This window comes from Phascolarctos cinereus, unplaced genomic scaffold (genome assembly GCF_003287225.1).
Source record: "Phascolarctos cinereus isolate Bilbo 61053 unplaced genomic scaffold, phaCin_HiC Scaffold_9;HRSCAF=440, whole genome shotgun sequence".
In the NCBI taxonomy this organism is placed as follows: domain Eukaryota; kingdom Metazoa; phylum Chordata; class Mammalia; order Diprotodontia; family Phascolarctidae; genus Phascolarctos; species Phascolarctos cinereus.
The window spans coordinates 125,835,500-125,844,445 of record NW_027556402.1 but is presented as its reverse complement, the minus strand read 5'-3'; positions in this window follow the sequence as shown (position 1 = coordinate 125,844,445).

The following is an 8,946-nucleotide window of genomic DNA, read 5'->3' as shown; positions in this document are numbered from 1 at the left end:
AAGGAGAAATAGTTCCTGACCCCTAAATTGGGTTCAAATCCTGCTTTTGACAGTGGCAATGTTGTAGTCTAGAGATGACTGCAACAGCAATGTTTGTGTGCCAGGGAAAAGTCACTTAGCTTCCCAGTGCTTGACAATTCTCTAGCCCTTTAAGTTAAAGAGAAAGTACTGAAAGAAAAATTCCTCACAAGAGTTTCTCAGTGAAGTTATAGGTTCAGTATTTGCACACACAGATAGATGAACAGATAGATAGATAGATAGATAGATAGATAGATAGATAGATAGATAGATAAAACTTATGAGTAACCAGAATGCGTAATCTACATAGAATTTCAAATATGCTTTAATACCTTTAAAAAATATGGTCATTTATAAACCTCATTCACCAAAGAAATATATTAAAAATTGAGCCATTACCAGATTATTTGCACAGGAAACTGTTTCAATTTGTATAGGCAAATTGCTTAGAGACAGAAAACAAAGAATGGGGATAATTAAGCCTTTCTCTAGACAGGGAAGCATAAATAGTGGAATTTCCCAAGATTTGGTACTAGCATTGGATATATTAGCATTTCTTTAAATACCCTGGAGGAGAAAATGCATAGCAAATTCTCCAAGTCAGTAGATGAAACTATGTTCTTCAAGATGGGGAAATTGAAGTCAATGTTATAAAACTTGGAAAGTGGAGATAAAAGGTGACCAACAGGTTTTATTGTGGACAAAAGCAAATTAACACATTTAAGGAAAAAATACCCCACATTATGCTTATAGAATGATCCAGTATAAGCTATACTATAAGTCATGAAATGGACCTGGGTTTTTCAGACTCTTTTCAGAAGATGCTAAGATGAATGTGCTGCTACAGGCAAAATCAACAATATAGCAACATAAAGAATGATATTGGAATGAAAGGAAAATAGATTATCTTCCTTTTGTAACAAACTATAGTATACCTATCTGATATATCTGATATAATGTATACATTGCTGGTCACCATAAATCAAGAATAGGAACAGAAAATACTCTTGATTAGAGGATTTAAAATTGGTAGTTTAGCATAATTATCATGTCCTCTTACATTCAACATTCCTTCTCAAATCTTGCTCTAAGCCAGCCTCTATTATTTAGCTACTGTTACTACTGCCACTATAAATAGCACACCCAAAGAAAGACATTAAGATATCCTCTAGGTTGAAATTCAGACTTTCTCTACCATGCCCCAAAAACATCTTCATCTTAGAAGCTCACTCACTTCATCCCAGAATTCACACAATGAAAGTATCCTCCATCCTTGTGGTCCCTTCTTCTGATTAGAGAAGAAACTACATCTGAGGATGGTGTCCAGGTCAACCATGTCTCATTCCTCTCCAGGTTGCACTCTAGACTTCTTCTACCAAATCTCTATGTTGGGCACCTTTGTCTTCTTCTCTTTTTGAGTTTTATCTTAAATATTGTCTTCTCTGATTAGAATGAGCTCCTTGAGGGCAGGGACTGTCTTTCTGTTTGTATTTGTATTCCCAGTGCTTAACACTATTCCCAACATTAGCTTTTCGTTGTTGTTCAGTCCTCTTTCTGTCATCCAACTCTCTGTGACCTTTTGGGGTTTCCTAGGCAGATAATATGTGCCTAGGAATGGCTTGCCATTTTTCCTTCTCCAGACCATTTTATGGATGAGGAAACTGAGGTAAACAGGAATAAGTAACTTGCCCAGGGTCACTAGGCCCATCTCTCTATCCAGTGCTCCACCTAGTTGCCCCTATGATTATGCCTGACTCATGGTCAGAACTTAATAAATATTTGTTGACTAGCTTATTGAAATTAAAAAGATATTTAAATTATCTCAAGGAGAAAATACCTCATAGGGGTTTTCTCTCTGGTGAAGTAAGAACTATTAAAGAATGTCAAAAAACCAAAAAGTAAAGAGACATTTTCTTTGGAAAATAAATAGGCTGAAGTTTTGTGTCACAACCAAATTGTTTTTGTCCACGGATCTCTAAGGACTATCTCCACAGCATGAAGGATATAAAGAACAGAATCACAGAATTTTCAAGTTGGAAAGGACCTTAGAATATCAACTAGTCTAGTTTCTTCATTTTACAGATAGAGAATTTAAGTCTCAGAAAAAGTAAGAAACCTGTGCACGTTTGTTCAGCTGGTTGATTGCAGAATCAGAACTGGAAATAAGGTTGGTTTTTGGTTTTTGTTTGTTTGTTTTGTTTTATTTTTTTCCTCTGAGTACAATGCTCTATTAAGAGGAAAAGAGAAGGTGAGAAGAGCAATTAGATAACTGGGGGCAGGGAAAGAATTGATTATGAAGAAGAATTTCATGTTACTGCACTTTCATCCCTATCAAACCACTGTAATTTATGTTGCCTGTATATGGTCACTGAATATACAGTCATCCCTTCCACATTGTGACTTTCCTCATCATGATTTCAATATATTACCAGTTGGCATAAGAAATTAAATGGAAACTTTTGGCAAGTTTTGTGGAAGCTGCAGACAACACGTGAAGGCCAACAGATGACTAGAAAATGTGTAGAAACTCAAAATTCATAAAACATATGTATAGTGTTCCATAATATCAACATATTTTATCTTTTAATACCATAATAATTCAGACTTCTTTTCTGGTATGAAGGGAGAACCAAAAAATTTTATGCAGAGTTTCAAGATCATGGGGCTGTCATGCTCCTAACACCCTCTCACCCCCTATTCAACTCCCACCACTCACCCCATGATGTGGAAGGAATAACTATAGATTTGGAGCTGGAAGGGATCTTTGAGGTCATCAAGTTTAACTTTATTTTATATATTTTTACATTTTTTTTTACGTATGAGAAAACTGAGGGCTATAGAGGTTAAATGACTTGCCCAGAGTCACACAACTAGTCAATGACTAAGAAGGGAATCATATCCAGGTATTTTTGACTCCAAGTTCAATGCTCAATCCACTGCATTATACTACCTGTCTCACTTCCGTGTCTTTGATTTCATCGATTATTAATAATAAAAAAAAAGTTAACATTTAGGACTTACTATGTGCCCAGACACTGGACTAAGCACTTTATAATTATTATCTCATTTGATGCTCACAACAACCCTGGGAGGTAGGTACTAGTATCATCCCCATTTTATAGATGAAGATCCTGAAACAAATAGAGGTCAAATAACTTGCCCAAAGTCACACAACTGGTAATTGCCTGAGGCCATATTTAAACTGCAGTCTTCCTGACTCCAGGCCCAGTGTTCTGTATAGTGTTACCTAACTTGATGTACCCTTGAAATCGCTTTGTACATATTTTGATTACTTATCTGTGCACATACCAGATTCCCCATGGAAATATATATTCCCTGAGTGCAAGGTGTCCTTTGTTTTTTCTCTTTCCAATCAAAACATCTGTCAGTAGTCTTCACATTTTAGGCATTTAATAAGCAGTTTTTGAACAAATGGGGCCTGACCAGATATATTGGAGCTTTTCCATATAGTATTTATAAAATCATAGGATTGTGAATTTCAAGGTGCAAGAGATTTCCCAGGTCATCTAGTCTATTCTTTTCATTTTAGAGTTGATGATACCAAGGACCATATTGTTCAAGAATTTTCCCTAAGAACATACAGTTAGTATGTCAGAGCCAAAATTCAAATGAAGATCATTTTGTTCCAAATCCAATATTCCTACTACTACATCATGTATATCTTGAACATGCTATGTAGTATAAAGTAAGTGAAACGGTGACTAAACACCACAATACTAGAAATATGAGGCATCCTTAATAACCTGAGAAAAATAAGTTTAGGATACATTAAAGAAAGCTGCACTTCACACAGCAGGTAGTAAGTTTGTACAGTTCATCACCTTAAGCCTAAGTGGTGGTGCAGGCTGAAAACGTAAATAGAATCAGCTGTGGTTTAGGTAAACTCATGATTTCCAAAGCCAGGATAAATTATCGAGTGAAATTAGGATATCAAGTGGGATGTCCTGCGGTGCATGTGGAAAGCAACAAAGCTACTATTTCAGTATCTATCTTTTTATGTCATTGTCGGAGAACAAAAGCTGAACTGGAAGGGCACGATGGATCTGAGTCCATCTGTTAATTCTAATATAAAGTGGCTTGTGTACCTGGTAAGTGTTCTATTCATTGCCATTCAGCAAGCATTTGTCAAATGCCTACTATACACGAGGCACTGTGCCAGACATAAATACAAAGACAAAATGAAAAACAGTCTCTGCCCTCTAGGATCTTATATTCTACTGAAGAAAATAAAATATACACTCAGGTAAATCAATATTGATGTTGTATATGTAAAGTTATTTTAATTTGTAAAAAATACAAACAACTAGGAAAATTAAGAAAGACATCTGAGAGTATCAGACACCTGAAGTGAATGTTGAAAAGGAATGGAAGAAAGAAGAAAAAGAAAAAAGAAAGGGAGGAGGAGAAATAGAAGAAAAAGAAAAGGAAGAGAAGAAGGAGGAGGAGGAGAAGGAGAAGGAAGGAAGGAAGGAAGGAAGGAAGGAAGGAAGGAAGGAAGGAAGGAAGGAAGGAAGGAAGGAAGGAAAAAAAGAAAGAAAGAAAGGAAGGAAGGAAGGAAGAGAAAAAAAGAAAGGAAGGAAGAAAGGAAGGAAGGAAGAAAGAAAGAAAGAAAGAAAGAAAGAAAGAAAGAAAGAAAGAAAGAAAGAAAGAAAGAAAGAAAGAAAGAAAGAAAGAAAAGATGGAAGGAAGGAAGGAAGAAAGAAGTATTTATTTATTTTTGTTTTAATACCATAGCAACATTGGTTTCATGTGTCTCAAATATTCCAACAATCTGTGCAACATTAAGGAATCTAGACTGAGGCCCCCCAGCACATTTGGTGGGCCCTTTGTAATAGATTTACCAGAAGACACTCAAGAGCAACATAGGATGAAAAGGCAAGACTTGTAATCACTGAGGGAAGCACTAATGTACATTAGATCACACATAAATCTAATGATCTAAATATTAAAAATATATATGCATATATATACTTAAGTGATTCTGAAAAGCAAGCTCTGAATTATTTTTTACCATCAAATGCAAAGGCACAGTAATAAAAGTTGCAGTCTAATTTCCATTGCTTCTAACAGAATTATTGTGTCATTAAACATTCCTTCTAAATACCTGTTTGGCAGAATTTAATCAACTGATTTTACTCTGTATAGAACACTTTATGAGATTTCACATTTACTACACTACTGATTTGTTGTTATTGTTTTTGTTGTTATTGACTAGTAAGTAGAAAACACAACAAACTTCAAAAATGAGTTTATTTGTACACACATATGTGTGTATATGTATATATAATATATAATATGAATATAAATATTTCACAAATACAGTTATGAAGACTAGTTCACATTTATATATGGTTAAGTTCTACAGAGTATTTTACCTGAAAACAGTCCAAGGTAGGACCAACAGAACACATCTGACTGAGATGGCAAGCATTGTTCACCAGGACAAGAGAGTTATGTAAGTTATTCAAGGGACTAGTACAAATTTAACAGATTGGTCATACCTATAAATATGGTAAGGCAAGTAGGGCTTCAACCTTTTTTTTTCCCCGGGATACTGACATCCAAGGAGCAGTCAATTACAGCTGAGCATTTAAAGTCCTCCATAGGTCTAAATGATTACATTCCTTCACCAAGACCCACACCTAATGACCTATGTCATGGAATCCCTCCGTTGAAATCTAACTTCTCCCTGCCCCACTGCAGATGCATGTAAATTTGGAGAATGGCTTACCCACTTTCCTGTTGAAAAGCACCTATGATCCAACTTTTCCCTAATATTTTTTCCTCCATATGCCTCTGTTCCAGATCTGTGAATGGCTGAACCTTATTTTAAAGGGCCAATGCCTTCTCTGCAATGGGAATGTCTTTAATTACTTCACTCCAGGTGTCCTCTGAGTTTGGGAAGTAGGAGCATATGCTCAAGGCAGACTGGAGGCTCCACATGTTTCTAGACTGTAATCTGGAGGAAAATTTTGATGCCCAATTAGGAAAGGCAAGCTTAAGAGAGCTCTGATTGCCCCAGGGCTTCTAGGAATGGGTCCAAACCATCAGATGGTACTGCATTTCTGGAAGGGGCTGCGTAGGACCCTTTGAAAGAAAGAAATTTTTACCAGAATGCCAAGTCTTGTCCCATTAGCAATACTAAGTTCAATTTCTTTCCAAGTCAAATTTATGGATTACTAATAATATTTTCTGCATTTTCTGTAACTATTTATGGGCTCCTGTGAATCTTTTGTCCCTTCTGCATTTTCTTTATGGTGAAATAAATTATCTCCTGTACTCAATATGCATCCATTACCTTGAATTTCTTGAACAGAAGCTGGGATCCTATTATTCACATTTGTGGAAAGCTAGACACTAGCTATACACAAACTATGTTCATAGATTTCCCAAAGCAAACTTTAGGATGGGAACAACCCACAAGCCAAGATAAAAGTGACTCTTTTGAGTCAGCTTCAAAACTGAACCATGTGAGCAGGGTTTGGGGGGAGTGGAAGGGCTCTAAGTCATAGATATTGTACATATGGATTGGAATACCTGACTGAGAAATATCATTTAGCCAAAGATATAACCCAGGATCATAGATTTTTAGAGCTGGAAGGAATAATGAAGAATATCTTACTTAATCCTTTCATTTTACAGTTTGGAAAATTCAGGGCAAAACTCAAGTTGGTGACTTCTCCAGTATTACACCAGGAATAAAATGTAGAGCTGGAATTCCATCCTTCTCTGACTCAAAATATATTGATTGGTTATTTATTGTTGTTGTTGTTGTTGTTTGTATGTTTGTTTTTTTTTTTATTAGGGCTCAATATAAATCATTCTAGCAAACATTTGTTGAGGAGGGGTAGTTGATCATACCCATTGATTCTGTTCTTCTCTCCCTTTCAGCCCATTTGAAATTATAACATATAAGGGTCAAAAAACAAAGACAATGAGGTGTTAAGGTTTTAAAATATAAGTCTCAAGTGTTTATACTTTGTTATCCCTGCATGAAGTATAAAGTATTTCTTCCATCATACTTAATGGAATTAGAAGACAATTATCCAATGACTGACAATCCTCAGTGGCTTTTTAAAATAACAGGAAATTCTCTGGAGAGTGAAGGGAAAATGATTCACGATCATTGGAAGTTAAACTGTGGAGAGGCCCAGGGAAACCGTATGAGCAACCTGTCCAACAGAAAATCTTCCCTGAGGAGGGGGCTAAGGGTGAGGCATGAAGACACCAATAAAAGAAAAAAAAACATTGAAATCTACAACTTTCAAAATGGATGTTATCATAGCCACATGTGTTCCCTAAGTATATGTACTTCTCTAGTAGCATGATCTACATGTGTGTGACCATTCTTCCCACAGAGCCTGTGTGTATTTGTAGTAGAGTGTACCCCAGGCTTATGGGGGAAACGTTTTATAGTTACTCCTTTTAGGATCCCATCTCAGTAAATACCTTTATCTAGAACTAATTATATATACTAGTTGACTATTAAAGGTAAGCAAACCACTGGAGGTTCACAAGCTACATAGTTATGAAGTTTTAAGAGTGCAAATCATCCCAGAGGACCCAACCTTAAATACAACGTTGGTAAGAGGAGAGAGATCGTAACAGAGGGAAATAGTACACATTTATTAATGACCTCAATTTGCCTGTCACCACACTAGGGACTGTAGATACAAAATCAAAATCAAGAGTTTTTGCCCTCAAGGAAATTTTGTTCCACTAGAAAACTCAAAGTTCTGATTTTATTTTTAAACAAAGGCTAAATAAATGGTAGTTTTGCATTCAAAGCCATTGTAATAGCCTTCCAGTTATCCAGAATAAATGTGAAACAGTTATCTTCTGTCTGGTTAATTCAGTGTTCTAGCTAATTGAGACAGACATGCCATGACATGCACTATAGGTTTTGTACATTTTTTGAAAGTCAAAACAATGAATTGTTATATAATTAATTTAAATAAACATTTATTGAACAACATCTGTGTGTAAGGAATTAAAGCTATGTTAGCCAGTTGGAACTAGACTCTAACCTGTGGCTGGCTGGAGTGGGAACTAAGCAGGCTAGAGACAGGAGAGTCAGGAATCAAACAGAAGTTTAATTTCAAAGTGAGGGAAATGGCTTGCAAGCAAAGACACATGTCAGACCCCTGCTCCTTGTGGAGGGATTTATTTTAGTGTAGGAAGATCTCAATACTTATACCAATGGCCAGGCAGAGAGCTATGCTGACAATGAGGGGTAACAGCAAAAATGTGACTAGTTTGATTCATAGCAGGGCTTCAAGACTAGAAACAATTCTGGGATTTTGCTGTGGTTGAGATCATCCAGAGGGTGCGCACAAAGGATTATTGTTATGTCAAGCTCAGGACACAGCTTCTTTGCAGGGCCTTAACTCTGAAAAGCAGGGATCTCCTAATATCTTGACAGCTATAAGGAGCACTATCTACTCTTTTTGTTTATGAGTGAACAAATACTTGAGGATTGCAGTTTCTCAATGTTGTTAACAGGTAGGATCAGAATGTTAATTGTAAATGGCGTACTTGAGCCAATAGCCCATTGATCTTGGAATTTCCTTTGAAAAATACAAATCCTTGTAATCATCTTCTTTACTTGATATTTGTCTCTTTCTCCAATACCAAAGAATATGTATTGGAGTGAGGGAAGCCAAGAGTCATTTGATCATCTTGTTATTTTAGTTCTAGATAAATAGACATCCCTTGGATTCCTCAACTCAGAGGACACTGGGATTATGAAACTAAAGGTGTCGCTATAGGAGAATTCAGAACCTCTAAGAAAGGGATGTTCTAGCCTCACCTATAGGAGTCCTACTGATCTCTTAAATGCCCCCAAAAAACTCTGCCATATACATTTTATGAGGTACCAAGTCTTTGTCCTTTCTTTAGAAATAAAAG